This window comes from Accipiter gentilis, chromosome W, assembly GCF_929443795.1.
Source record: "Accipiter gentilis chromosome W, bAccGen1.1, whole genome shotgun sequence".
NCBI classification, from domain to species: Eukaryota; Metazoa; Chordata; class Aves; order Accipitriformes; family Accipitridae; genus Astur; species Astur gentilis.
In genome coordinates this window covers 10,846,736-10,864,753 of record NC_064918.1, presented here as the reverse complement: position 1 = coordinate 10,864,753, position 18,018 = coordinate 10,846,736, and the positions used below count along the sequence as shown (strand labels likewise).

At 42.0% G+C, this 18,018-nt stretch overlaps 1 protein-coding gene across 1 annotated transcript in view; it reads right to left on the bottom strand.

The window, feature by feature from the left end:
- Positions 1-13,987, bottom strand: part of LOC126035298 (uncharacterized) — a 227,458-nt gene extending 213,471 nt beyond the window's left edge. Inside the window, exon 1 of the mRNA XM_049793742.1 lies at positions 13,818-13,987. The gene's annotated coding sequence lies outside the window, so the exon portion shown is untranslated. The remainder of the gene's footprint in view (positions 1-13,817) is intronic.
- Positions 13,988-18,018: the final 4,031 nt, after the last annotated feature.

Sequence of the window (18,018 nt, the reverse complement as noted above, 5' to 3'; positions counted from 1 at the left end):
ACAATAGACAAAGGGTAACCGGGGAGATAATTACAAAGTCTAGTCAAGTGATTAACTAGTAATTATTCATAAGTTTTGCAGTTCTTTGCTCTTATGACTAGATGTTCCTGTACGCTAGATGAGAACAATGTTGAAACTGACCACATGTGATTGAAACTGTGTTAAGCTTCAAGATCCAAGGACAAGAATAAAGACTTCAAGGACAGCCAACAAGAACTTCAAATGGGTCGGTGGTCGCAAAAGCAGCCCTTCAATTCAAATGGATCCTTTATTGCTCATGATCAGATGTAGGCAGTACTAGAGAGCCAAGAACTGAAAAACTTATGAGTAACTACCTCTACTAGTTAATTGCTTGGCTATACTTTTGTCTATTGTTTCAAACATAGTGTTAGTATAAGATTTCTAATAATTATTTACCAAATCTCACTTTTACAGTCACCTAGCAGCAAACCAGTTTCCACGGCTGGTACAAAATATTAAAACCATCAAAATATTTAGACATACCATACAGAATGTATGGATAATATGCTATCAATTCCCCCCTTTCTGTTTGAGGCTACTAATTCTTTTAGTAGTCTGACTTGAACATAGATTGTGTCACAGCTCATTTAAGACAGCTAAAAGTGCAACAGATTATAACAATGATGATAACTACTTCTCTTGCTTTGTTGGTGCAACAAGGGAAAGCTTCAGGCTACCCAGTAAAGGTATCATCTAGAGCTAGGATATATCAGTATCCCTCTTTTTGAAGCAATTCTGTAAAATCAATTTGCCAATATTTTCCTGGAGAATTTCCTTGCTTAGTAATGCCAAAAATTATTTTATTACTGGTTTTGGGATTATTGCGTATACAAATCTCACATCCCATTGTAATTGTTAGAATAATCTTTGTCATATCTCTACTCAAAATATACTTTTGTAAATGCTTAACAAGGTTTTCTGTTCCCCAATATACTTTGGTATGTTCAGCCTGGGCAATTTTTCATTATTGCGGGTGGGACTCTTATTTAACCTGTTGGTGTTATGGCCCATCCTGTTTCATTTTTGTTAGCCTGCAATTTAATAATTAATTCTTCATCTTTTTCATTATAATTTGGAGCTTCTTTAGGCAAATTTACACTTTTCTCTGGAACTAGTGCTAGGATGCCTTTTTCTGCAGCCTCTTTAGCAGCTCTATCAGCCAATCGGTTACCTGTTTCAGGGACAGTCCTACCCGACTGATGTGCTTCACAGTGCATTATTGCGACTGCTGTTGGCTTTTGAATGGCTTCTAACAATTTCAGTATTTGTTCTGCATGCTGAATGGTGGTTCCTTGTGCAGATAACAGTCCTCTTTCTTTCCATATTGCTCCATGTGCATGTACTACTCCAAAAGCATACTTTGACTCTGTCCAAATGTTGACTCGCTTTCCTTGACTTAGTTCCAGTGCTCGAGTAAGAGCTATCAATTCAGCCTTTTGGGCAGATACATTCGAAGGCAAAGCTCATGATTCAATTACCTTCTCAGTAGTGGTTACCTCATATCCTGATAAACATTTTCCTTCATGGATGAAACTGCTTCCGTCGGTATATAGTTCCCAATCTGTTTCTTCCAGTGGTGCATCTCGGAGATCCGGTTGGCTGGAGTAGACTTCTTCAATTGTCTGCAGGCGGTCATGTTCCAGTTCTTCAACTTGATCAGTTGTTAAAAACACAGCAGGGTTAAGGATAGTAGTAGTTTTTAAGTAAACATCACCTTGCTCCAGCAACACCACTTGGTATTTCAGCATTCTACTAGGGGATAACCAATGCCCCCCTTTCTGTTCGAGCACAGTGATTACCATGTGGGGAACATACACAGTAGTTCTCTGTTCTAGGGTGAACTTGCGAGCTTCTTGGATCAATAGCACAGTTGCAGCAACGGCTCTCAGACAACCAGGCCATCCCAGACTCACATTGTCTAATTGCTTTGAGAAGTAGGCCACAGCTCGCCAACTTGGTCCCAGATATTGGACCAGGACACCCAGAGCTATACCTTTTCTTTCATGAGTAAAGAGTTCAAATGTCTTTGTGAGATCTGGCAGGCCTAGGGCTGGCGCCTCCATTAGAGCTTGTTTTAGTTGTTTAAAAGCAGCTTTCCTGGCATCAGTCCAATCTATAAATCCATTGTTTGAGGTTTTGAGCTGCTCGTATAAAGGTCGGACCAGCAAGCCATAATTTTCAATCCATAGGCGACACCACCCAACCATTCCCAGAAATGCTCACAATTCTTTTAGAGTCTTAGGCTCAGGGAGATGACAAATTGCCTCCTTTCTCTCAGTTCCTAATTGTCTCTGTCCTTTCAGGATTTCAAAACCCAAATAGGTTACTTCTCTCTGGGTTATTTGGGCTTTTTCTTTTGACACTTGATATCCACTGATTCCCAAAAAGTTCAAAAGGCTAATAGTTAACTTTGTGCATCATTCTTCTCTCTCAGCTGCAATTAATAAATCATCCACATATTGCAACAGGATTCCTTGGTTATTTTCTTTCTTCCAAATCTCTAATTCTCATGCCAATTGACTTCCAAAAATGGTAGGGCTGTTCTTAAAGCCTTGAGGCAAGACTGTCCATGTATATTGTGGTTTTCTCCCAGTCTCAGGATTTTCCCATTCAAAAGCAAAAAGCTCTTGACTATTGGGATCCAAGGGAATACAGAAAAAGGCATCTTTTAAGTCTAACACTGTGAACCATTCTTGTTTCTCTGTTAGGGTTGTTAATAAAGTATAAGGATTTGCTACTACCAGGTGAATATCTTGTATTTATTGCTCTGAGGTCTTGAACCAACCTGTAATCTTTTCCATTAGCCTTTTTAACAGGCAAGATTGGGGTGTTATATTTGGATTCACATTCTATTAACAATTTGTACTTTAGAAATTTTTGTATTATTGGTACTAACCCTTTCCGACTTTCCAGTTTTAGGGGGTATTGTTTAATTCTTACTGGACTCAATCCTGGCTTTAAATCAATTCTCACAGGCTCTGCTCTTTTGGATTTACCAGGAACTTCCCCAGGTGACCATCCTGTAACAACAAAGCCACTTCTTCGATATGTTTAGTTTCTGGAATTAGAATTTTAATCTCACCATTTTTAAATTTAATTTCTGCTTCCAATTTCCCAAGTAGGTCTCTTCCTAACAGGTGTTTAGGAGAATATGGCAAATACAGAAACTGATGAGTGACCCATTGCTTTCCTAATTTCATTGCCAAAGGTTTAAAGAAGGGTCTAGCCTCTCGTTCACCTGTTGCACCAACAACACTAATTTCTTCAGAACTAAACTCCCCTTCTAATGTGTTTAAAACTGAAAAGGTGGCTCCAGTGTCAACTAAAAATTCAATTTTCTGTTCTCCCAGGTTAGCTGTAACCAGAGGTTCTGCTGAGACACTCCCCTCCAGTCCTCGTCAGATACTTTCACTCAACTTTCCCAAGAAAGGGGGAACTTGCTGAGATTGTGTGGTCGAAATTGGGATCGCTTGTGACCTTGTAGGTCTCAGGGGACATTCCCCTTTCCAGTGTCCTTCTTGTTTACAGTATGCACACTGATTCGGTCCCAGGGGCTGGTTTAATCCCACTGGTGACCCCAATCCAGTTCCTCTCCCTCGTCCCATTCCTTGACCACGTCCCCTTCCTTGAGGAATAACTCCTCTTCCTTGTCCCATGCCAGCTCCTACTTCCAGAGCAGCTACTAACCTTGCATTCATTTCACTCTGTAATTCATCTCTATTTCTATATGCCACCCAAGCAACTTCTAATAATTTTCCCCAGTGTCGAGAATCTGCTCCTTGTAATTTTTGTAATTTCCTTCTGATATCATCAGAGGATTGTCCTATAAATAAAGGAGCCAATTGAGCTTTTCCTTCTTCAGGCTCAGGATCCAGATTAGTATATTTCCTAGCAGCATCTTTTAATCTGCTTAGAAATTCAGTGGGAGACTCTTTTCTATCTATCTTGTTTAATTTCATATAATTTAGACATGTTAATCGCCTTAGGCATACCATTTCTGATTCCGAATAGAACCCATTTTTTATATTGATCTAACAGTCTTCTCTGAGCCAAATTATTAGGGTCCCATTTGGGATCAGTAGATGGAAAATTTTGTTCCACTGTTCCCTGTAATACTCCAGAAGCCACTTGTGCTTCTACCTGGGTTTTAGCAACCCTCTGGATCATATCACTTTCTGTACTATCAAAAAATAGATCCATTATTACTTGTATATCTTTCCAATCAGGATCCTGAGTCTGAATCATTGTTTCAAAAGTGTGGGCTGTTTGATCAGGGTTTTCCCAATAGCTCCCAGCTGCTATTTGCCAATTATTTAAATCCACAATAGAAAAGGGTACTTTAATAGTTGCCACATCCTCAGTCCCAAGCGCCTGACGAAGAGGAGCTTGAATAACTTTGCTCTGTTTAGCTCTTGTTCACCCTACGACAGGACTATTCATGGGCTCTCTTTCACCACTATTTCTGGAAGCAGCTCTAGGTGGGGCCCTTTGAGATCCAATTATCATTTGAGTATCATCCTCTCGTTCTTGCTCGTATAACTTTAAACATCTTTGCCCAATACTACAAGCAGAACAACATCTTTTGAGCTTATTGTCACCTTTTTGTTTTTCTCTCTTTCCAAAGATAGCACAAAAGGATCGCTGGGCGGCATATTAATTCCACAATCTTTTTGCCATTCAGGATGATTCTTTAAGGTAAAGAACAAATCACAATACATAACTTCATCCCATTTCTGCTCACATCTCAAAAATAACATAAGTTGTAACATGGTGTTATAATTTAGTGTCCCATTCACAGGCCGCTTTTCCCCTTCATCAAGCTTATACAGAGGCCACCAATGATTACAATATTTAATCAAATCTTCTCTCCGCATGTTACTACCCGTAACACCCCCCAGCTGTTTCCAGTGCTTTAAAACACACCCCAGAGGTGATTTTTTAGGGAGTTCACTTGACTGTCCTGTTCCCATTATCAATACCTTCAATATACAAAAATCAAAATCGGAAAATGAAATATCAGAGCCTAAGTCAAAATACCAAACAGAATCAATCAGGGATCAAAAGGTCATATCCAAAATCAATAGTCAAATCCCAAAGCCTTAATCAAAGTACCGAGACCAAATCAAATGGGTATCTCCGCCTTCAACCTGCGAGACGAATACCCTTTACCAGAGAAGTACTTCTACCAGAATACCAGATTTTTAAGGATCCTTTTATATCTCTTCCTTGCTGACTTCTCTTAGTTAGGCTTACAGGTAAGAGTACCAGACCAGAGTACCAGAACCAGATTAATCAAAATAATGCCTTTAAATAAAATCTTACTAGTGGCCTTGGCTTGTGAGCCCGGGGAATGGGGACCAAGGGTCTCCCCAAGAAATCTTGGTGCCAGCTGGAGGTCCTGCAATCCCACATCTGTCGAGTCTCAGGAGCCTTGTCCCACCAGAGTTGCCAAAATGATACCGAAAAGCCGGTCAAAGAAACTCTCTAAGACTTGTTTTGGAGTTTTAAAAAGCAGGCATTCTTTATTGCAGCACTGGATGCACGGGGGATAGTTCCACCTAGTGTGCATACCACAGCTTTAGCACAAACAGGTTATATAAATTAACTAATTGCATGTTAATCAGATTAGTATACATATAAATGATTGCAACTGATTATCTTAGTACTGCCTACATCTGATCATGTGCAATGAAGGATCCATTTGAGTTGAAGGGCTGCTTTTGCGACCACCGACCCATTTGAGATTCTGTTGGCTGTCCTTGAAGTCTTTATTCTTGTCCTTGTTCTTTGATCTTGAAGCTTAACACAGTTTCAATCACATGTGGTCAGTTTCAACATTGTTCTCATCTAGCGTACAGAAACATCTAGTCATAAGAGCAAAGAACTGCAAAACTTATGAATAATTACTAGTTAATCACAGGGGGCTACAGGGGTGGCTTCTGTGAGAAGCTGCTGGAAGCTTCCCCTATGTCCGACAGAGCCTATGCCAGCCGGCTCCAAGACAGACCCACCACTGGCCAAGGCTGAGCCAATCAGCAACAGTGGTAGCACCTCTGTGATAACATATTTAAGAAGGGGGAAAAAGTTGCTGCACAACAGAAATGGCAGCCAGAGGACAGGAGTGAGAACATGTAAGAGAAAGAATTCTGCAGACACCAAGATCAGTGAAATGGGAGCGGGAGGAGGTACTCCAGGCACCGGAGCAGAGATTCCCCTGCAGCCCGTGGTGAATACCATAGTGAGGCAGGCTGTCCCCCTGCAGCCCATGGAGGTTAACACTGGAGCAGATCTCCACCTGCAGCCCATGGAGGACCCCACACTGGAGCAGGTGGGTGCCCGAAGGAGGCTGTGACCCCATGGGAAGCCTGCGCTGCAGCAGGTTTTCTGGCAGATCTTGTGACCCCACAGGGGACCCATGCTCGAGCAGGTTTTCCTGAAGGATTGCACGCCGTGGAAGGGACCCATGCTGGAGCAGTTTGTGAAGAACTGCAGCCCGTGCGAAGGACTCATGCTGGAGAAGTTCGTGGAGGACTGTCTCCCATGGGAGGGACCCCATGTGGGAAGAGTGTGAGGAGTCCCGCCCCTGATGAGGAAGGAGCGGCAGAGACAACATGTGATGAACTGACTGCAACCCTCATTTCCTTTCCCCTTGCACCGCTCGGGGGGAGGAGGTAGAGAAAATTGGGAGTAAAGTTAAGCCTGGGAAGAAGGGAGGTGTGGGGGGAAGGTGTTTTAAGATTTGGTTTTATTTCTCATTACCCTACTCTGATTGGATTGGTAATAAATTAAATTAATTTTCCCAAAGTTGAGTCTGTTTTGCCCATGATGGTAATTGGCAAGTGATCTCTCCCTGTCCTTATCTCAACCTATGAGCCTTTCGTTATATTTTCTCTCCCCTGTCCAGCTGAGGAGGGGAGTGATATAGCGGCTTGGTGGGCAACTGGCATCCAGCCAGGTTCAACCCACCTCACACCCACTCCTGACCTCTGCAGCCACACTCAAACACAATTCCCTCATGCTTCTGTGGGGAAAAACCCTTGGCAAAACCCCAGTGCTTTAGGATCGCTTCCCATTGTAATGTCAGAGATCTTGCCCACAGAACCTCTGAATGGCCTTAAGCCCTCTCTATGGAGTACTTGTATTAAACCGGTTTCAGAGAGGAATTACTGATCTTTATTCTTATCTGTACAGCAAACATTTACAGGGCTCAAATAAAAAAGTATAATTTTATTATATAATTTAAAAGGCTGTTTGCAGAATTCTTCAGATGGTATTATTCTCTCAAGGGCATTCCCTAAATTGATTAAATAGTTATACATTGGGTATAATATTCTTTATGAACTAGCTGTTTTCCACAACTCCACAAAGTCTGAACACTTTCAGTACTACATAAAAAAATAATCAAACCTCAGTCTTAAAGATAATTGACTAAATTTTTCTGTCCAACCACCATTACAGAAAGACTATATATCCTCATTCAAGACTGTTTATGATTACAGAGCTCTGCTGATATCTATTTACCACTTTACCACTGTATGTTCCTGCAGTCTACCTCTGCTCCTAATTCTGTTTTGAACTCTGCTAAATCTGGCTCAGTTCTGCATGGTGGCAACAAGTTCTGTAACCTGGTTTATGTGCTGTGTGAAAAAGCAATTATTTCATTTTTAAAGCAACATCTTTAGCTTAATAAAATATGGCTCTATTAATGTACCTTTTCCATACCATTCATTATTTGACATACTTTCATTGTGTCCCTTTCTCTTTTGTGCTCTGCATGCAGGATCAACCTGTACTGAGAAGTTCAAGTGAACCCATTTCCCAAGGCTGGAGCCACACAAATTCTTCACATGGGCTCATGTTCACACTCACCTCAACGCCAGTGCTTACTCAGGGGACAGAGCTCAGCATCCCTTTGACCTTGGGATGTTCCTTGCAGGGCAAAACACATATATAAGTGCTCCTGGTCTTTTCCACACCTCATGGTATGAGAGCTTTTCCAGCCCTCTAGACCTTGTCTCTGAAGCTGTCCCTGAGATTTTACCATTTCTGTCTGTACTGGTTTTGTGTGGCAAGGTTTGGGGGGGTGGGGTGGGTGGGTGTGTTACAGGGGTGGCTTCTGTAAGAAGTTGCTGGAAGCTTCCCCTGTGTTCGAGAGAGAGCCTATACCAGCCAGCTCTAAGATGGACCCGCCGCCGGCCAAGGCCGAGCCAATCAGCGATAGTGATAATGCCTCTGTGATAACATTTTTAAGAAGGAAAAAAAAGTTGAGATGGGAAAAAACAGCCGCCGGAGCGAGGAGTTACAACATGTAAGAGAAACAACCCTGCAGACACCAAGGTCAGTGAAAAAGGAGGGGGAGGAGATGCTCCAGGCGCTGGAGCAGAGATTCCCCTGCAGCCCATGGTGAAGACCATGGTGAGGCAGGCTGTCCCCCTGCAGTCCAGGGAGGTCCACGGTGGAGCAGATCTCTCCACCTGCAGCCCGTGGAGGACCCCACGCCGGAGCAGGTGGGTTCCCGAAGGAGGCTGTGACCCCGTGGGAAGCCCGTGCTGGAGCAGGCTCCTGGCAGGACCTGCAGATCTGTGGAGAGAGGAGCCCAAGGAGCAGGTTTTCTGGCAGGACTTGTGACCCCGTGGGGGACCCACGCTGGAGCAGTGTGCTCCTGAAGGACTGCACACCGTGGAAAGGACCCATGCTGGAGCAGTTTGTGAAGAACTGCAGCCTGTGGGAATGGCCCATGTTGGAGAAGTTTGTGGAGGACTGTCTCCCGTGGGTGGGACCCCACGCTGGAGCAGGGGAAGAGTGTGATGACCCCTCCCCCTGAGGAGGATGAAGTGGCAGAAAATAACATGTGATGACCGTAAACCCCATCCCCGTCCCCCTGTGCCGCTGGGGGGGCTTGGTGGAGAAATTCGGGAGTGAAGTTGTGCCCGGGAAGAAGGGAGGGGTGGAGGGAAGGTGTTCTGAGATTTGGTTTTATTTCTTATTACCTTACTCTGGTTGATTGGCAATAAATTGAGTTAATTTCCTCCAAGCTGAGTCTGTTTTGCCTGTGCTGGTAATTGGCGAATGATCTCTCCTGTCCCTATCTCGACCCACAAGCTCTTTGTTATATTTTTCTCTCCCCTGTCCAGCTGAGGATGGGGGAGTGATAGAACGGCTTTGGTGGGCACCTGGCATCCAGCCAGGGTCAACCCATCACACTGTCACATCTGTGGGATGGAGTGATGAGAACTGAACACAGCCCTCCAGGTGAGAGCATATGCTTGATTTATATAATTGCACTGTAGTCTCTCATATGTTAGTCTTCAATCTGTTCATGATGGATCCTTACACTCTGGTAGCATTGCTGACTGTTGCTGTTGCTGAGCTAAGGTCTTCATCTGTTTGTCCATAGCTATGACTCCCAGGTGACTTACACACTTTGGAAAATTATACTCTAGGTCTATTTTCTGAATATCTGCACTTAATTACTGATATCTCCACACAGCACTATTTGTGAGCACAATGAAAGAGCTCTGTTGGGTACTGAAATCAGTATACTCATTGCAGATGTGCTCTGTAGACATGCCCTAAACATCTGAAAAATAATGTATGCATAAGACAGACCATTTCCCCCTTTACATTTCAGGTAGCAACACTGAGCTTCACCTGCCAAACTGCTGCTCTGTGTTCATCTTGCTTGTCTCATCATGGGAATTTCCTCTAAATCTTTTCAGTGTTTGATTAACATTAATGTGAAGGTTATTGCAAGAGCTCTAACTCAAGTTCCCAGCTTCTTTTTTGATTTTAACAAATAGGTTAGGGAACATTAATTCTAGAGTGGGACTTGGTCAATCTTTTTTATTATGAAATGAAACAAAGCACCATCCTAAAGAAAATGTCAGTAGTTTGAAAGCTTTTTTTTTTTTTTTAAATTCTTGTCCAGAAACAAATTTTCAATTTCATGCAGAAAAAAAGTTCTGGAAAAAAGTCAATTTAAGACAATTGAGATATTTCTTCCTCTGTAATTTTGATATGTTTAATTTCAACATTGCCCAAATATTTTTGCTTTGGCAGTTTGATGTTTATAGTAAATTGTAAATATAAGTAAAATAGTCACATTAAATGTTCATGTCATGAAAGGAAATACTAGTTATAATGAAACATTGCAACATAATTAAATCTGTAAAGTTCATATGACTCATTTTGACATTTTCCATAGCAAATTTCATTTAAATCAACATGTTCCTGTGAGACAATGTGATTTAAATAAATTTTCTTTTTTTTTTAAAGCAGATACCTGTTCTATTAAATGATACCAAAAAGTCAGTTGAAGAAACTCTCTAAGACTCATTTTGGAGTTTTGGAAAGTAGGCATTCTTTATCGCAGCGCTGGATGCATGGGGGATAATTCCAACCTAGCGTGCATGTCACAGCTTTAGCACAAACAGGTTATATAGATTAACTAATTGCATGTTAATCAGATTAGTATACATATAAATGATTGCAACTGATTATCTTAGTACTGCCTACATCCAATCATGTGCAATGAAGGATCCATTTGAGTCAAAGGGCTGCTTTTGCAACCACCGACCCATTTGAGATTCTGTTGGCTGTCCTTGAAGTCTTTATTCTTGTTCTTTGATCTTGAAGCTTAACACAGTTTCAATCACATGTGGTCAGTTTCAACATTGTTCTTATCTAGCGTAGAGGAACATCTAGTCATAAGAGCCAAGAACTGCAAAACTTATGAGGAACTACTTCTACTAGTTAATTGCTTGGCTATACCTTTGTCTACTGTTTCAGTCATAGTGTTAGTATAAGATTTCTAATAATTATTTACCAAATCTCACTTTTACAGTCATCTAGCAGCAAATCAGTTTCCACGGCTGGTACAAAATATTAAAACCATCAAAATATTTAGACATACCATACAGAATGTATGGACATATGCTATCATAAAAACACAGTCAAAAGTTCCCACTGTTAACCTTTGCCATTTCAGCAATTTACAGCCTATTTCTTCTACTTTTGTGTCCCTTAGCCAGTTTCTGAAGCAGGAGAGTTTTTCCTCTGTGTACTTAGCCACTTTGTTTCTTTTGTAGCTTCACTTGGTGGACTATACTAAAAATTATCAAAAGTCCAAATAAATTTTATCCCCTATTCATTTATTAGTACATTCTAGGAGATTAAAGAGGCACCATTTTTGTTTGAAGAAACTGTGCTAAGTAGACTCCATTGTGATCTTTAATTGTTTAATTATAATTTCAACAGTTCAAAAACTGGCATGCCAGATTTTCCAGGTCATTCACTTTTGAAGGTAAATACAGCATTTTCCATGCATAATTTTTCAGATAAATTTTCCAGTTTCAGTGTGGTTGTGTTTGCTTCAGCTCAGCCATTTCATCTTTAAGCCTTCTGGCACTGCTGGGTGCCTTCCACTGAACCAGGTGAGTTACTCCTTTACAATTTATCACTTCGCTTCAGCATCAAGTTTTCTGGGACACCTCTACCTGTGAAAGCACCTCATTCTTAAAATCAAATACATTTTCTGAGTGTTACCAAAATCCGGAATAAAACTCCTTAACAGCAATGAGAAGTTAAGAAGCAGGCACTCCTTTATTGCAGCGCTAGGCACACAGGGGATCGCTCCACCTATCGTGTGCACCTGGCTAGTCTAACTGTGCAGGTTAAATACACACCTGTTATACATATTCACTAAATTTCTGGAAAATGTTATACATAATCATTAACTTTCTGATAAATCATTAGCATATGTAAATGTCTCTTCACGCAGGCGCAGTGAAGGTCTCTGGTGGTCTTCAGGAGCCCTCTGGTGGTCTTCCATAGTCTTCCTCACTTGTCCGCTTCTTGACCTCTCAGGTGATTGTGCACAGTACGATTCTCACCATCATCTATATTAGTTTACATAAAAATGCACACTATGTCTATTCTTAAATATAACCTTTCTAATGATTGGTCCTTCAGGCACACCATCTTATTAATATTCTTATTTTAAAACAATCATTGGTTAATCTCACTTAACTCTACTGATTAGAATCCTCGCTAATTAGATTGAGGTGGGAAGGGTAAGGGGTTTCCAAGCAGCAAACTGGTGTCCATAATGGTTTCCTTAGTTTCTTAAAACAAAACACTACAAATCAACAAATCTTTGTCAAAGTTTCTGTGGTTACATTTTCTAAGTTCCTATGACTATCTATTTCAAACTTAACACTCCCATACCTATGCTTCACAATTTTCTACTTCTTAATCAAACCAAATTCTTTTATATAATAAAATATTAATTTCTTTATCAAAATATTTGCAACATGAGCAAGAAAAACATGATTTTTTAAAATTATTATTTTCATGGAAGTTGGAATAAGGAAAATTTGGTAGATTAATTTTGCCTATCCAGATTTCAGATACCACCAGCTGTCATATATATGAAGACTGAGCTCTGCTCTCATCTTGTCCAATACTGTTTTTCAGCAGGGTAGGAACACTCATAGCAAATCAGTAGCCTAAGCATTGCTGGGCTTTTATAGACATTATGGAAAAGGGGAGGTAAGTGAGATATGAGTATAATAATGAGAGTGTCTTGCAGAAGTTTACAGAGACCTTCCTCAAAGTGTCATGGGAAACCTGGGAGTAAAAAAAATATGTTAACCAGAAAATAGGATGAATAGCACAGAATTATAATAAGTTAATGTTATAAACTAACAGAGCCAATTCTATATAAAATTGATATATTTATTGAGAATAGCAAGCAAGCAGCGCTGGGCGGCCGGGGAGTCCGCGCTCCACCAACGGCTCGCGTTTTCTGTTATAGTTACATTCCTTTTATACAGTTCATGAACCCCTTTCTTGTAAATTTCAGTCTTGTCTTGCTTCTTCTTTCTTCACAGGTTTGTAGATTCGGTCAATCTTCTCAAAAAGGCGAGTGTCTGTGTGTGACGGGTTGACCCTGGCTGAACACCAGGTGCCCACCAAAGCCGCTCTATCACTCCCCCATCCTCAGCTGGATAGGGGAGAGAAAATATGACAAAAGGCTTGCGGGTCGAGATAAGGACAGGAGAGATCATTCACTATTACTGTCACGGGCAAAACAGACTCAGTTTGGGAAAATTAACTCAATTTATTACAAATTAACCAGAGCAAGGTAATGAGAAATAAAACGAAATCTCAGAACACCTTCCCACCACCCCTCCCTTCTTCCCGGGCACAACTTCACTCCCGGATTTCACCCCCAAGCCCCCCCAGCGGCACAGGGGGACAGGGATGGGGTTTATGGTCATCACACGTTATTTTCTGCCGCTTCACCTCCTCAGGACGAGGGCTCCTCACACTCTTCCCCTGCTCCAGCGTGGGGTCCCACCCACGGGAGACAGTCCTCCACGAACTCCTCCAACGTGGGCCATTCCCACGGGTTGCAGTTCTTCACAAACTGCTCCAGCATGGGTCCATTCCACGGTGTGCAGTCCTTCAGGAGCACACTGCTCCAGCGCGGGTCCCCCACGGGGTCACAAGTCCTGCCAGAAAACCTGCTCCAATGTGGGCTCCTCTCTCCACAGATCCGCAGGTCTGCCAGGAGCCTGCTCCAGCGCGGGGTTCCCACGGGGTCACAGCCTCCTTCGGGAACCTACCTGCTCCGGCGTGGGGTCCTCCACGGGCTACAGGTGGATATCTGCTCCACCGTGGACCTCCCTGGACTGCAGGGGGACAGCCTGCCTCACCAGGGTATTCACCACGGGCTGCAGGGGAATCTTCGCTCTGGCGCCTGGAGCATCTCCTCCCCCTCCTTCTTCACTGACCTTGGTGTCCGCAGGGTTGTTTCTCTTACATGTTCTCACTCCTCACTCCGGCGGCAGTTTCTCTCCGTCCCAACTTTTTTTCCTTCTTAAAAATGTTATCACAGAGGCGTTACCACTATCACTGATTGGCTCGGCCTTGGCCAGCGGCGGGTCCGTCTTAGAGCCGGCTAGTATGGGCTCACTCTCTCTCGAACACAGGGGAAGCTTCCAGCAGCTTCTTACAGAAGCCACCCCTGTAACCCCCCCCCCCCCCCAAACCTTGCCAAACAAAACCAGTACACTGTGGAATGTCTTTTGTTGTGGAGGAATGCAGTCGTGGTAGAGTTAATCCCCTTATCTGGTCCATGGTCTTTTCCCCCCTTATCTAGTCAATCACGATGTGTGTCTTCCCTCTTCCCGACTGGTATGTAAGCTTTATTGTCTTCTTTTTAATTCAACACGAATTACACAATGTCAGGGAACAATTTGGTTCCCTATTACAGTCCCCCGTTTTCCTTTTTGGTACCAGAATTAATTCGTGTTTCCAATTTAATAAGAGTCCTTTTAATTGGAGTCATTTCTGATTCTGATTCAATTTCTCTTACTTCATCTTAGTTATTACATACCATTAACCGGATTGATTCTATCCTACTTTGAACAAGGGTTATAACTTTATTTAAAATACATGGACCAAAAGTTAAGGTTAGTAATAATATTATTGGGGGTTCCATCAAGGTTGAAATTAGGGTGGTCATCCAGGGTGATTGGTTAAACCATGATTCAAACCATTCTTGTTGGGCTTCTCTTTCTCGCTTCCTTTGGGCAATTCCTTCTCGCACTTTAGCCAGGGAGTCCCGAACTACCCCAGTGTGGTCTGCGTAAAAACAGCATTCTTCTAGAGCGGCGCACAACCCTCCTTGTTGGAAAAATAATAAATCTAACCCTCTTCTATTTTGTAAAACTACTTCAGACAGGGAGGTAAGGGATTTTTCTAAATATGAAATTGACTTTTCAATTCATTCTAGGTCCTCATCCACTGCTGCTCTTAAAGAGGTTAACTCTTGATTTTGTTGTATAATGGAAGTTATCTTTGTTGCCGCCTCGGTTACTCCTAAGCCAATAAGAGTGGCTATAGTAATGGCTGTTATGGGTTCTCTCTTCCTGATTCTATGTTCTCTACCTTCCCAATAGGTATACAGATTACCTTTCTGATGGTAAAGTATTCTCGGGATAACTGTAACTTGGATACAGTATTCCCTTTTTTTGTTGAAAACGTTTAGGGACAGACATGGAGTGAGGCCTGTTTTGGAGCAAATCCACCATCCTTCTTCACCTGGTATGACCCACTTATCATCTGTCATGTTGTTTATATTCTCTATCCATGAGCTACAAAGCCTTTTTTTTCTTTTCATGGGGGATTTTCCCTAAACATACTCCTTTTCCCCTTATTTGTTTTAAAGTAATGCCAATTCTTCTTTCTTCCCACTGGCACTGTAGGGGGTTGGTTTGGTTCGTGAGGTTATAAGTGGTGTTTATTCCTATGGCTTCATAGAAAGGAGGTTTAGCGTCATAGCATAACCAACAAGCAACAGTAGCATTAGGGTTCGTATGGTTGAGGGCTTGATAAGCTGCTTGGACTAACTTCCATAATGGTTCAATATAACTGTCTTTGGTAATGATATCCCCTAAGGTAGGTTCTGGAGCTAAGGTGGATAAGTTGGATACAGTTCCATTAGGCTCTTTCTTTGGTTCTGATTCGGTTCTTTTTATAACTCTATTGGGGCCTATGGCTTGAGAATTCGGAATCTCTTTTTTTTGAATAAGAATTACCCCTCCTCTGTCTGTGTTAGGCCAAGGTTCCCAATACCTGACTCCCCAAGTTTTTCCCAGTAACCACCCGGGGTCTTCTGGTAACATGACATTTAGGACTAAATATCTACAATTACTGTAACCAACTGATCCTCCATAACTAACTGATCCTCCACTCCAGTCGTACTTAGGTGGTTTACAGGTGTGAGGTCCCCATTCTACTTTCAAAAATTTGTCTTTTGTGTGGGGGAGTCCAAGCGTTTGCAATAGTAACACAGTCCCAGTAAGCACAGTAATATTGGTTAGGCGTATTGCAATACCCCTTCCCTGGATTAGAACTAGGACAAAAATAAAAGGGTCTTAGGTCTAAGCATGGATTTACGGGAGCTAGAGTGCAAAGTGAGTTGGTAAAACTGGGGGACCCTGCAGTAATTTTCTTTTGGATCATTGCGGGATCTCCCCATCTTGACAGAGTCCATTCGTATGGCTGGTGGAGATTTTTCCCTTGTACTGAGCCCATCCATATCAAAACTAATAATTTTACAGTTTTTAGGGTCTAAAATTGTAGAAAGCAAAAGCACTAGAGCTTGATTCCAACATTTAGGGAACAGTGGTGGTATCCATGGACCATTGTGGGTATTATTTTCCCAACTTAATATATCATCGTAAGGTGTCTCTTTTATACTCCAAGATCTTTGCCTTTTTGTGTCCTTAATTTTTAAATCCTTTAGGTCATTGTGGAGTGAGGTTGGGTCAGTGGGAAACGTTAGGGTGTTTTCAACTTGGTAGCGCTTACTATTTTGGTCTGTAGCTTCATATTTAAAGCAGCTTGTCATTAACAGTCCCCACAGCAGTACATTTCTGCCTCCTCCGTCTACTCGGTTGCTTCGAGCAACAGGGGGTATCATCTTCTCGGCAGCAAATGTATTCTTCAGGGGAGCACTTGTTAGGCTGCTTGGCCTGTCTTATTTTGTAAGCGCTCCAAAATTTTTTTTTTTTTTTTTTTTTTCTTCCCACAAGTAGCAACTCACTCCCACAACCGTTTTCTACAATTTATGTCAGTTATTATTGTTACGTTAGGTCAAAGTTTGACAAATATTTCTTACCACTCAGTGGAATCCTTCTCAATTTTTCCCTAAGGAAACCCTTAGGCGTAAAGCCTTGTTAGTCAGTTGTTTTTCCTGATCGTGACACTCCTGACAAAACCCCTCTGGGGGAATACCCATAATGGCAATGATTCCACCACTTTCCCTGACACACTATACACTTATAACATACAAATGGTTAGCAATTATAATATAGATTTACACAGCTGATGGTCACAGGTTTACTCATTTGTTCTTTCTTTTCAAAGTAACCTTCAAGTCCTCTGAGTTGTTGGCCACTTCCCAATGAGAAGTATGGATCGGTCCCTTAACCCGAGTAGCATGGGTCCATCCCTTTTCCGCCGTCCGGATGGCTGTATTTGTAGTTAAAAGAACAAGAAACGGACCATCCCAGCGGGGGTTTAGAGATGTTTCTTTCCACGTTTTTATCAGCACGTGGTCCCCAGGCTCAATTTTATGAATAGGAAATCCCAAGGGGACTGTTTGCTCCATTATTCCTTTCTGGCGGTTGTCTCTTATGACTTTTGCTAAGGTAGTTATCTAGGTATGGATAGATGCACCTTCAACCTTAGGGTGTTGGATTGGTATTCCATGGGAATAAGGCATCCCATATAACATCTCATAGGGAGATAATCTCGTATTAGTCTGGGACCTTGTCCTGATGTTTAATAAAGCTAATGGTAAACATTTAACCCATGACATTTTGGTCTCTACCATTAGCTTCGTTAATTGTGCCTTAATAAGCCCATTCATCCTTTCTAGACTTCCTGAACTTTGTGGATGCCATGGGGTATGGAATTCCCATTTAATTCCTAGAGCCTCTATTGTTTCCTTTAATATTTTGGATGTGAAATGCGTTCCCTGGTCCGAATCGATAGCTATAACCATACCAAATCTGGGAATAACTTCTTCTAGCAAATGTTAAACTACAGTTTTAGTAGTAGCTTTCACGGTGGGATAGGCTTCCACCCAGTGGGTAAGCTGATCTACTATTACCAAAAGATATCGATATCTTCCTACCTTAGGTATTGGGAATTGGCTTGATGACAAAGGACATGGGTCTATGGAAAAGTTGTGCGAGCAGAGTTCTGTGTGAAAGAATGTCAGTTTGAGCAACAAGACTAGGCCTTGGCTGAAAATAGCTGGCTTTACTGATATTGGGAGAAAAACAACAGCTGGTCTCGCTGTTATCAGGAGAAAGACAGGGACGGTGTGACCTTGGCATAACTTCACAAGTAACTTTTGAAGAAGTTCTCATGAGAAAGTTACGGAACACGCATAGCTGCAAATCACAAGTGGGTGTGTTT